Genomic DNA, 12,762 nt, shown 5'->3' with positions numbered 1-12,762 from the left:
TCACATGGATCCTTCTGGACTCTGCTTCCGGGTCAGCGTCAGGCATGCTCACCAGGCGCTGCGCCACCTGTTGGAGAAGTTGGCGGTCTGCAACCGTCATGTCCAGTAACTCCTTCAGCTGTGCGGCCATCAAGCGATTAGCTTCGTGCTGTGCGGCAGTGGCCTGCTGCTGTACGGCAGTGGACTGTACTAAGGCTTTCACCACGTCTTCCATGCTGTCGCCTGTGCCACGGTATGCCCGCATTCTCCACCACAATGTGACAAAACACTCTGGGATCGCCTTTGCTGGGGTCAAAGGACACGTGGTTTGTGCATTGAATCTGAGGCGTACAGCAGGTTTCTGAGCAGGCTGACCTCAGGTCAGATTTATTAACGTGAAAGCAACACAAAAAACAAAACATAAAAATAAATCCTAGCCTGTCCGGCACTAACTAAACAAATACGTTGCTATCTCAACAACTGGGGGGCTTCTCCCACCCAGCTAACATCACACAGATCTTGAGCAGAGCTCTTCACTCACGTTTGTCTCACACAGGCACGCAATCTGTGTGCCCCAGGCAGACACTGGAAACACCCAGCTGGTCATCTTTTATTCCTGCAATCATTAACCCATTAGCACCCTGAAGATACTGAGTGGCCTAATTCACATAGAACAAACACCTGGGCGAGATATACCTGCCTCCATCTACCACACCAGCATGAGTCTTACAGTATATATAGATATACAGGGATCAGTGTCCTGTCAGCAATCTGCATTATGAATATCTAATCAGAGCACCGCATGAAGACCCCCACTCCAGACCCATCTTAGGGTACAAGCATATCATTAGCACATAACTGAAAATAAAGATTAAAGAAAAATCACAAGTCAGATTTCATCAACAAAGGTATCATTTTAATCAGTGTAACTGCGCCGACCTGACACTGTGTGTAGGTTACTGTGCACAATCCTGCTGACAGGTTCCCTTTAATAAAATATTGTAAAACCCCAGGTGCATTGGTCAAACCAAAAGGCATGACCAGACTCTCGAAATGACCCTCAGGGGTATTGAATGCTGTTTTCCATTCATCCACTTCTCTGATTCTAACCAGGTTGTTGGCCCCCCTTAAATCCAACTTGGAGAACACCTTAGCTCCCACGACCTGGCTGAACAGATCTGGAATCAGAGGAAGAAGGTTTGGATCCCAGATGGTAATCTGATTTAATTCCTGGAAACTTAAACAGGGACGTAGACAGACATATTTTTTCTTCACAACAAGAACCTTGCCACCACTGGCAAAGATAAGGGTCAGATATGTCTCTTCTCCAGACTTTCCTCAATGAAAACCTTCATGGCTTGTCCCCCAGGGCCATAAACATTGTACAGTCTGGACTTTGGAGGTTTAGCTCTGGGGGTCAGGTTAATAGGACAGTCATATGTATGGTGAGGAGACAAATCCTGACACTCCCTCTCAGAAAAACCATCCTCAAAACCCGACAAAAATGAAGGTACGGTTACTGGGTTACTGTAGAGACTGGCAAAAATTATGTGATCACCGGCCTTGGAAGATGTTCATTCAGTTGTTTAAGTTTGTAGAAAAAAAAGCACATCACAGACATGGCACAAACTAAAGACATTTCAAATGGCAACTTTCTGGCTTTAAGAAACACTAAAAGAAATCAAGAACAAAAAATGTGGTAGTCAGAAATTTTTAAATTTTTTTAACCAAGCATAGGGGGCAAATTATGGAGTCACTCAATTATGAGGGAAAAAATTATGGAATCACTATGTATATTTTCATTCCCAAAACTAACACCTGCATCAAATTAGATCTGCTCGTTAGTCTGCATCGAAAAAGGAAAGATCACACCTTGGAGAGCTGTTGCACCAAGTGGACTGACATGAATCATGGCTCCAACACGAGAGATGTCAATTGAAACAAAGGAGAGGATTATCAAACTCTTAAAAGAGGGTAAATGATTACGCAATGTTGCAAAAGATGTTGGTTGTTCACAGTCAGCTGTGTCTAAAATATATAGACCAAATACAAACAACATGGGAAGGTTGTTAAAGGCAAACACACTGGTAGACCAAGGAAGACATCAAAGTGTCAAGACCGGAAACTTAAAGCAATATGTCTCCAAAACAGGAAATGCACAACAAAACAAATAAGGATCGAATGGGTGGAAACTGGAGTCAACATCTGTGACCGAACTGTAAGAAGCCGCCTAAAGGAAAAGGGATTTACCTACAGAAAAGCTAAACGAAAGCCATCATTAACACCTAAACAGAAAAAAAACAAGGTTACAATGGGCTAAGGAAAAGCAATCGTGGACTGTGGATGACTGGATGAAAGTCATATTCAGTGATGAATCACGAATCTGCATTGGGCAAGGTGATGATGCTGGAACTTTTGTTTGGTGCCGTTCCAATGAGATTTATAAAGATTACTGCCTGAAGAGAACATGCAAATTCCCACAGTCATTGAGGATATGGGGCTGCATGTCAGGTAAAGGCACTGGAGAGATGGCTGTCATTACATCTTCAATAAATACACAAGTTTATGTTGATATTTTGGACACTTTTCTTATCCCATCAATTGAAAGGATGTTTGGGGATGATGAAATCATTTTTCAAGATGATAATGCATCCTGCTATAGAGCAAAAACTGTGAAAACATTCCTTGAAAAAAGACACATAAGGTCAATGTCATGGCCTGCAAATAGTCCGGATCTCAATCCAATTGAAAATCTTTGGTGGAAGTTAAAGAAAATGGTCCATGACAAGTATCCAACCTGCAAAACTGATCTGGCAACAGCAATCAGAGAAAGTTGGAGCCAGATTGATGAAGAGTACTGTTTGACACTAATTAAGTCCATGCCTCAGAGACTGCAAGCTGTTATAAAAGCCAGAGGTGGTGCAACAAAATACTAGTGATGTGTTGGAGTGTTTTTTTTTTTGCTTGTTTGTTTTTCATGATTCCATAATTTTTTCCCTCAGAATTGAGTGACTCCATCATTTTTACCCTATGCTTGGTTAAAAAAAGTAACCATTACTGACTACCACATTTTTTTGTTCTTGATTTCTTTTAGTGTTTCTTAAAGCCAGAAAGTTTTCATTTGAAATGACTTTAGTTTTGTGCCATGTCTGTGATCTGCTTTTTTTCTACAAAATTACACAACTGAACGAGTCAGATCTTTCTATGCAAGTGGTGCTGAGTCGATGGCGAAGATTGGAATGGGCTTAACTAAAGTACAGCAAGCCAGGTCATGGGTTCTGGCAAACTCAGCATCAATTGTGCTGACTCCAGCTCCACTGTCAATAAACACAGAAATCTCCTCGGTTTTGCTCTCGAGCACCACCTCTGCTGTCAGTGCAAACCTGGGAACTGTAGGTTGACGATAAATGCACCCCTTGCTTATTCAACACCAGACTATCAAGGGTTAAAACACCGCCCCCCGAAGAAGCCCGCAACGGGCATCGGTTCTGCACGGCTTGGATACGCCACTCGACCCACATGGGTAAGAAATTAATAAGCCCACCGTTGCTGCTCTGCACTATTATCGGCACTTTAGCAATCTTATATAGTTAGGTGCAGACAGATGACCACAGGTATTTAGGTAATTTACCCAGCTCTTGTCAAATAGACAACGGGTGGTCCTATCTGGCTTGACCTGGTTTATTTATAATCTATGCCAGATTATTTGGTGTGTCTGGTAGAGTGATGTCTCCATCTTGCCGTGTATACCGTTTGTTTGTTCCTTTCCCCAACATTTACACTCATCCATGATTTTTTGTACTTAAGAGTCATTGGAACCCAATATTTGTATCTCTGTGTGAGTCAATTAAACTGTTAGTTGATTATTTTAAAAAACGCTGTCTCACCATACTTATTATCCTGAGTATAGAGCTCCATATTGTATGTAGGTGTATATCAAGGGTTAAACAAGTCTCCTTTTGCTTAGGCATCAAAAGACAGGCCCCAATAAAATGTCCCTTTATCCACAAAAACAAAAAAATACACTTACTTCTTTTTGAGAATCTCTGGGAAAATGGATCATCCAGGAGCACCCCTTAACTGCATGGGTTCCTCCACCTTCCCCAGAACTGGTTCACTGCTAGACCGATCCCCTGGCAAAGGGGCAACACCCCAAAAAAGAGGCTCTGTAGAAGGTGGTCTCACCCACCTATCCCGAAACCCGAAAGCATCTATCAACACGTATAGCCAACGACATAGCAGCCTCCAAGGACTCAGGGGTTTCATACACTGCCAAAGCATTTTTCAACCATTCAGTAAGGCCCTGAAGAAATTGGCTTCTGAGAGCCGGGTCATTCCATTTTGCACCAGTTGCCCATCTGCAGAATTCGGAGCTATACGTCTCCACTGACCGATTCCCATGCTGAAGGTGACACAACCTGGACTCAGCCGGTGATAATGTCACACACAGTGTGGGAAGACTAAGTGCAACATGAGGGGAAGAGGGGAGGAAAGCCCAAAAGCTAGGCATAGTGAAGATGCCTAGGCACATCTAATAGCACCCTGCCTCCTGTACCATTCCTATATTGGTTCCACACCAATCGCCAGGCAGGAACCTAAGCCCTATATATCCCTATAGCTAGGCCCCGAATAGGGAAAGGGGGATAGCACTGGTCAGTCCCCACTGTACACTAAAGAGAAGAAGGGAGACAAACAATGGAGAAGCAACTTAGCTTGAACAAACATCAAACGTCCTCCAACAGCACCAGAGAGGAAGTTAGCTGACTGCTATCGATCCAAGCCTTCAAAAGGGAAAATGTGAATTATCACCGGTGACTCCCTGAAGCAGACTAGGAGTCTATAAACACCCAGGTCCAGGTGTGTCAATTAAAGCTAGAGGGAGGTTGCCACTGAGTCAAAAAGTCAGAAGGATTAAGAAGGCGTCTGCAATGCCAAATGCAGAGACCTTCTACAGACTGTCTGTAGCATCTGACACACCCATGACACATATGAGGGCTTGTTTTTGTTGTTGGGTTAACGGTGTTTTTGAATGACATCATTTATTTTACCACTCAGTATACTGGAAAATGGAAAAAGAAATTCCAAATGAGGTGAAATTGCAAAACTAATGCAATTCTAACATTTTTTGAGGAGTTGTTTTTACGGCGCACATTGGAAAATAAAAATTACCTAGCAATATAATTCCACATCATCTGTCCGATTATGGCGATACCAAGCTCAGTGGAAATTTCTATTGTGATCTTCTGAATGAAAATTTGAAATTTTTTGTCCTAACCAACATGTCTTTGCAAAATGCAGAAAAACATGATCTCTACATGTGTGGTGTTCACCATGAAGCATGGTGTGCCAGGTGCGATGGTGGAGTGGTGTTTTGCTGGTTTTAGTGTTGATTATTTATTCCAAATTCAAGGCAAACTTACCCAGCATGGCTACCACAGCATTATGCAATCATATGACCTCCCATCTGATTTGCACTTTGTATTGCAGGAGAATGAACCAAAACACCATTGCCGTCAATGTACAAGCTATGTGACCAAGGAGACGGACTGTTGCATCACAACACATGGTCTCCACAATCCACCGACATCAACCCATTTCAGCTGGTATGGGATGAGATGGACCACAGTGTTAAGGCAAAGCAGCCAACAAGTGCTCAAGGAATGGCCATGAGACCCTGTTGTGCTCCTTCATACGACAATTTATTTTTAGCCTGGAAAAGAGAATTTTTTCTCTGTCCCGCAATGTCATCTAATCCAAGGATGGATGAGATATATTGATGACATTTGTTTCATATGGGAGGGAAACATTGAAGATCTACAGAGGCTCATCACAAATCTAACCAAAAACTGTCTAAATATCAATCTGACCTTTAAATAATGCAAAATGGTCGAGTTCTTGGACTTGCAGATACATAATCTGCTCAATGGTAATTTCTTTACCAATATATTTCAAAAATCAACAGCCACTAACTCGGTATTCTATGTACACTCCACCCATCCCAAAACAACCATACGGGGAATTCCTATTGGCCAATTTTTGAGGGTTAAGCGGATATGTTCCAACAATGATGATTTTGAAAAACAATCAAAGGAATTGACATATAGGTTTCAAGAAAGAGGGTACATCAAAAAATGATACACCATGGGTACTTAGGAGCCATTAATACACCCAGAAATGAATTATTATACAATAATAAAATTAAGAGAGATGGGGAAGGGAATAGTCAAGTACGATTAATCAATGGGTACCAGAACAAATGGCACTAATTTTGTGAAATCATAAAAAAGCATTGGCCAATTCTACATACTGACCCTGTCTTGAAAAGAATAATACAACTTGCTCCATCAATTGTAGCCAAGAGATCAAGGAATCTTCGTGACTTACTCATTCACAGCCACTATAACCCCACTACCAAATTAACAGCATCCGATACCAAATTTAGAGGCTTTTTTCCATGTGGCCTATGTAAGGCTTGTTACAACTGTGTGAATGCCAAGAACTTCACTAATTTCGATTGGTCAAACACATTTGAAATAAAAAAATTCATCACCTGTGCCTCCAAAGGTGTTATTTACCACGCCACATGCCCGTGTGGTAAGATCTGTATCGGGCTCACGTGAACATTCGGGTATGTGGGTGGGGATTTGGGGAAGACTCCTGCTCAAATTGAGAGCCGCTGAGCACTCTAACATCTCAGGGTTTGAATGAAAATTTTGGCTTCAGAGCATTCCTTTAATTTAGTTGGAGGTTATTTCTATACAGGTACCATTTTAGTGTGTGGAGAGTGGGTTTCATTTTCTTTTATCTATTTATGTTTTTAATTATTGTTGGTTTCCTCTAGGATTCATCATCATACCGTCTATTAGGAACCGTGGAGTCCATGTCTTCACTTGCTGTTTCTCTTCAATCCATCTCATTTTCTCTTTGGGATCTACCGTGGTTGTGTCTTTGAAATTGAAAGATATCTGGTACCATCCATTCAAGATTATGCCATCACAAGATTTTGTACTTTGGGTTGATTGGAACCAATTCAACAACAGCAAAGTGGAAAGATGGAAGAATTAACTTGACCAAGCAAAAGGAAAGACCCATGATGAACTCTCTTATTGCTCTGGACTCTTTTTACATGGCCTTACCAGTCGATGTTTCAAAACACATCCATGTTCTTCTGTGGATCCATCATAGTCATAGTGGTCGGTTGCTACAACCAAAAGGGATCTGGTATCTTTAATTGAATGCCATATCACAGCAAAATGTAATTTTGGAATCAGTATAAATACCTGGGCATTCCACACAAGGGATGATGACTACTAAAAAACTTTTCAGCTTCTTGACAACTTTTTCCTCAAGCGCTATTAGGCTACGTTCACGCAGCGTCATGCGCCCCTATATTTAACATGAGGCACGCATGGACATGCGTTGTGCTGCGTTGTGCTGTGTTGTGCGACGCATGCGTTTTTTTTGCCGCAAGCGTCGGGCAAAGAAAACGCAACAAGTTGCATTTTTTGCATCAAAATTTCGGCAAAAAATGACGCATGCGTCGCGAAACGCAGCGTTTTTGCGTGCGTTTTGGTGCATTTTTATTTGCGTTGTGCATTGCATCGCCGACGCAGCGGCGCACAACGCAAATGTGAACGTAGCCTTACCTGGCATTAGATTTTAGCATAAGGGTATGTGTCCACGTTCAGGATTGCATCAGGATTTGGTCAGGATTTTTCATCAGTATTTGTAAGCCAAAACCAGGAGTGGGTGATAAATGCAAAAGTGGTGCATATGTTTCTATTATAATTTTCCTCTAATTTTTCCACTCCTGGTTTTGGCTTACAAATACTGATGAAAAATCCTGACCAAATCCTGATGCAATCCTGAACGTGGACACATACCCTTAGACTTTCTGTGTGAGTTATCTCCACTGGCACGTTATATATTTTGCATCTTTATTTCAATCTAAATGGGGTCATGCAATAAAAGGTCCCTTTTTTAAACTTTCATTGCTTACACCTTGCCATCTTACTGTGTAGATATTAATTATTATTCTCAGTGTGTGTTTTCCTGTTCATTGTTACACTGCACTTTCCTCCCATAGACATTATTCCATTGCCTTGTTGCCTGATTTAGTGGCTCTTTGCAATGTTACTAGAATACACATCTCACATTTAAGATATTATTAGATTTCTCATCTTTTATTCACATTATATGTGGTTACCAGCTTCCCATTTATTCATAATTCTTTCTCTATATAAGAAGCTGTGCACTTATTTCCACTATTAATTACCTGTTAGAAATTATAGTTTATCCGCATTGGGCTCTATATTGTTCTCTGATTCATCTATTATTCTTCTCTTTTCACATTTCTTCATTATGTCACCATTTGTTCTACCTGTATACTAATCACTACAGCATACACTGCATAATCGTTTCCTTGTACATTTATGACACTACAGTGTACACCTGTGTATTTCCCCTCCCCATTAGTCTTATTCACCTCACACCATGTTTTTTATCCCCCATTTACTCACCTAACCTTTCCATATTCCTAGTGATATGTTAGACACTGGATTTTATTATAGCTCATCTCTTAGTTGCCATACTGTTTCTACGCTTCACTAGCTTTTTGTACCACAGTCTTACCTTCAAAGCCTCACTTTGTTCTTATACACTTATCATCGACTTTAAGGTTAGATAATAACTCTAACTTTCACTCACATTCCTGGTATGTAATTAATTATCTTGGCACTTAACGTCCCTCTGCTCCAACGAATATTCATTATGGCACATTTTGACCTGGACACATACACATTCATGCTTCACAAGGTGATTTGAATTCTTGTCCTCGCATGGCAGTACGCATGCACAGCCTGAGCTGAACATGTGGCTCAGTTATTCATGGCAACAGCTTTTGTGTGGACCATCGCCCCCTTTCTGCAGGAGGAACGATCCCCGCTTTTTGCCCATGTCCTTGAGTTGGAGACTGATGTCCATGTCGCCACTGGCAACACATGCGTCAGATTAGCCATGCGATCACTGCATATTCATTATTATAGACACATGGGTGGGTACAAACTTACGTGGAGTTTATGCTTATTCCCTCATTTGTTTATAAATCAAAAAAGAATTGTCAGGAGCACTACCAATACAGGTATAGGCAAAATGTAAATCAGGGTGCTACACAATGCATGAAACGAAGCTGACGAAGCTGCCTAGCTGCAGGTTTCTCTTCCGGTGAAAACACAGCCTGATGGCAACCTACTGCTAATGAGGCCAAGCTATATATAAAGTATGATCACAAGGAGTAGGTATCCAGAGAAATGGATCAGCGCGGCCACCGGAAGAGAAACCCCATGCTAGCTGGTCAGTGGGAGATGGAGGAGACGGTGTGGGAGAATCCCACGCGTATCGCTGCAGCTAGGCAGCTTCGTCAGGGAGGACGATCATATCAGGCTGTGTTTTCACAGCGGGCATATTCAGCTTTTGGCTTGATATCTTTTTCTATCTCACCCTTGCAAACACCCCCAGTGCTGCTGTATATTGGGCTTTCATTTTGGCTTATATCCAGTTACTATTGTACAGCACTGGGTCTGGTGCGGTTGGTCTGTGACAACTCTGGGGACGCCCTGTTTGTTGTCACTCCTTGTGGGTACACGTACATATATGGTTAATACCAGTTACTTTTTCTTAGGCTTCAATGTATACCTTGTATTGTATTTAACTTCCGTGTACAGTTATATATATTGTTATTGCATTAGTATCCATTGTTTGCCTTTCTCTGGTTAAACATCGTATGGGGGAAATGGTGTGTTCAGTTTTGATCCTTATGGATCAGGTTTTAATTGGTTTTATATCTTGTATGTCCTTTGCTTCTATACAATAAAGTTGGATTTTATTATCTGTATATTGCAGGTGTGCACGCATTTATGCAGTGTCTTTCTTCCCTTGCTCATTTGTTTATATGCATTCAAGAGGAAGTATAATTGCCAGTCTTGCCTTCAGAGGTGAACTTGGACTACGGACACCAATCACCTAACGAGAGGTGTGTCTTAGTATTCCAATATCCATATCATCATAGGAACATGTGATAATGCAGCACTGCTCACCGCTCGTGAATAGAGTTGAGCGACTTTTACTTTTTTAGGATCGAGTCGGGTTTCGCAAAACCCCACTTTGTCAAAAGTCGGGTCGGGTGAAATCGGCCGATTATTGCGAAAAGTCGGGGGCCGTCCGAAACACGATACCTAATGCAAGTCAGTGGGGAATCAAAGTCGGCAGTGAGTGGAGGACAGGAAAACACCTACTGTACAGTGTCCATTTTAATGCCAAAAACATCAATTCTTATTTCTGAAGCTTGTCAATCTTAATTTACTTTATAATAATAGTTAGGCATTGAAAAAAGGGGGTCATTTGGCTAAAGTTGTGGGGGGTAGGGCTGGCTCAAGATTTTCATGGGCCCAGGAAACGCGGAATACGTCACAGCGGTGGAACAGGGAGAGGTAAGTATTTCAACTTTGTAAGTGCTGTGATCCTGAGCAAGCAGGGTGGGCCCACTCGTTGGCACTTGGCACTGGCACAGGACCCCTCATAGTACGGCGGTGTGTTTGACGGCGGGTGGCGCCTCCCACTGCCAGAGACACTTTTGCGTCCTATGAGGGGCCCTGTGCCAGTGACGTCGCCAACGAGTATGCCCCCCCACCTGATGAAGGAACCTGCACTTTCATCTGCACCTTCCTCTTTGTCCCCATGTAAGGTGGTATAGTATACGGGAAGGGGAACCTGACTTTCAGCAGGGTCAGATTCTGGCTGTGTAGAGTGCAAGGGCAATGTAGTGGTCTAGGTCAATGTACCAGCAGACTCATCTAGCAGTGGCTGGGCAATCGGCAAATAAGGAGGAAACACAGATATAGGCCCAAATAATAAAGTAGGCTAAATGCAGTTCAAAATTGGTAACAGGACTAAACAGGCGGCATAGCTTTGTTCAGTGGAGGACAACTGTAATGAGTGGTGCAGACACAGATAGTAGGCCCAAAATAAAAAAGTAGGCTAAATGCAGTTCAAAATTGGTAACAGGACTAAACAGGCAGCCAAGCTTTGTCCAGTGGACGACAACTGTAATGAGTGGCGCAGATACAGTTAGTAGGCCCAAATACAAAAGTAGGCTAAAAGCAGTTCAAAATTGGTAACAGGACTAAATGGGCGGCATTGCTTTGTTCAGTGGAGGACAACTGTAATGAGTGGCAGACACAGTTAGTAGGCCCAAATAATAAAGTAGGCTAAATTCAGTTCAAAATTGGTAACAGGACTAAACAGGCGGCATTGCTTTGTTCAGTGGAGGACCACTGTAATGAGTGGCAGACACAGTTAGTAGTAGGCCTAAATATTAAAGTAGGGTAAATGCAGTTCAAAATTGGTAACAGGACTAAACAGGCAGCAATGCTTTGTTCAGTCGAGGGCAACTGTAATGAGTGGCAGACACAGTTAGTAGGCCCAAATACTAAAGTAGGTTAAATGCAGTTCAAAATTGGTAACAGGTCTAAGCAGGTGGCATAGCTAGGTACAGGGGTGGGCTCCTCTGCTGAGTAGCAGACAGTGGTAGTAGGCGCATAGTTTTAACTGGTCTAAATGGAGGCCAGGGCCCTTGTATATTTTAACTATCATCTATCATTTCAACAAATTAGTATTGGCAGTGCCATTGAAGGATTTAACAGCACAGACTACACAGTGGTGGAGCAGGGAGAGATAAGTATTGCAAATGGTAGAGCACTGTTCAAGCTGGGGGGGAACACTCTCCCATGGGCGGCGGTACTGGCACAGAGCCCCTCATATTACGACGGTGTGTCTGACGTTGGTTGTGCACCACCACCATCAGAGACACTTCATTGTACTATGAGGGACCCTGTGCCAATGCCGTTGCCCAAGAGTGGGTACACCCACCTGTCCAGGCAAGCGGCACTCGCACGGGTACTTGCGCCAGGTGATGACCACGGCCCTGTGGGGGAGTCAGCCCATTTAGGGAGATATAAAAATGGCCTATGGTGGACATTCAGCAGCTGCAAATGGAGGAATTGGAGAAGTCAGTAAGAGGAGGCCAAAAGCAAGACATTTTTCCGGCAAGCTACGTGTCAGTAGGGGAAGGTGAGGCAAAATAATTTGAAATCCATGATTGGTTCATTTTAATGAAGGTTAGGTCATCAACATTCTGGGTAGCCAGACGTTTCCTTTTTTCGGTCAGTATTGAACCAGCAGCACTGAAGACTCTTTCTGATAGCACACTAGCAGCAGGGCAAGCGAGCTCCTGAAATGCATATTCTGCCAATTCTGGCCAGGTGTCTATTTTTGATGCCCAGTAATCAAAGGGAATGACCTGTGAGGGAGACCATCGATAAGGGAGGAAAAGTAGTTCGTAACCATACTGGACAAATGCTGTCTCATGTCACTTTGAATCGATGCAGCAGTACCTGTCGTATCAGCGGTCACTGCGAAATCACTCCACAAACTGGTCATAAAACCCCCCTGTCCAATGTCACTTCTGATTTGTGCACCTCTAACACCTCTGCCATGTTGCCCAATACGGCTCGTGTGAGAACCATCACTGCCACTGTGTGCTGGAAATGTCTGAACCAAACGGTCTACAAGAGTTGCTTGTTTGGTAGCCAATATTTGCTCAAGGTTCTCATGTGGCATGATATTTTGTAATTTTCCTTTATATCGTGGATCCAGGAGGCAGGCTAACCAGTAATCGTCATCGGTCATCATTTTGATAATGCGGGGGTCCCTTGTAAGGATACGCAA

This window comes from Ranitomeya imitator, chromosome 1 (genome assembly GCF_032444005.1).
Source record: "Ranitomeya imitator isolate aRanImi1 chromosome 1, aRanImi1.pri, whole genome shotgun sequence".
NCBI lineage: Eukaryota > Metazoa > Chordata > Amphibia > Anura > Dendrobatidae > Ranitomeya > Ranitomeya imitator.
The sequence above is the reverse complement of the archived record's forward strand: the minus strand, read 5'-3'. Positions refer to the sequence as shown.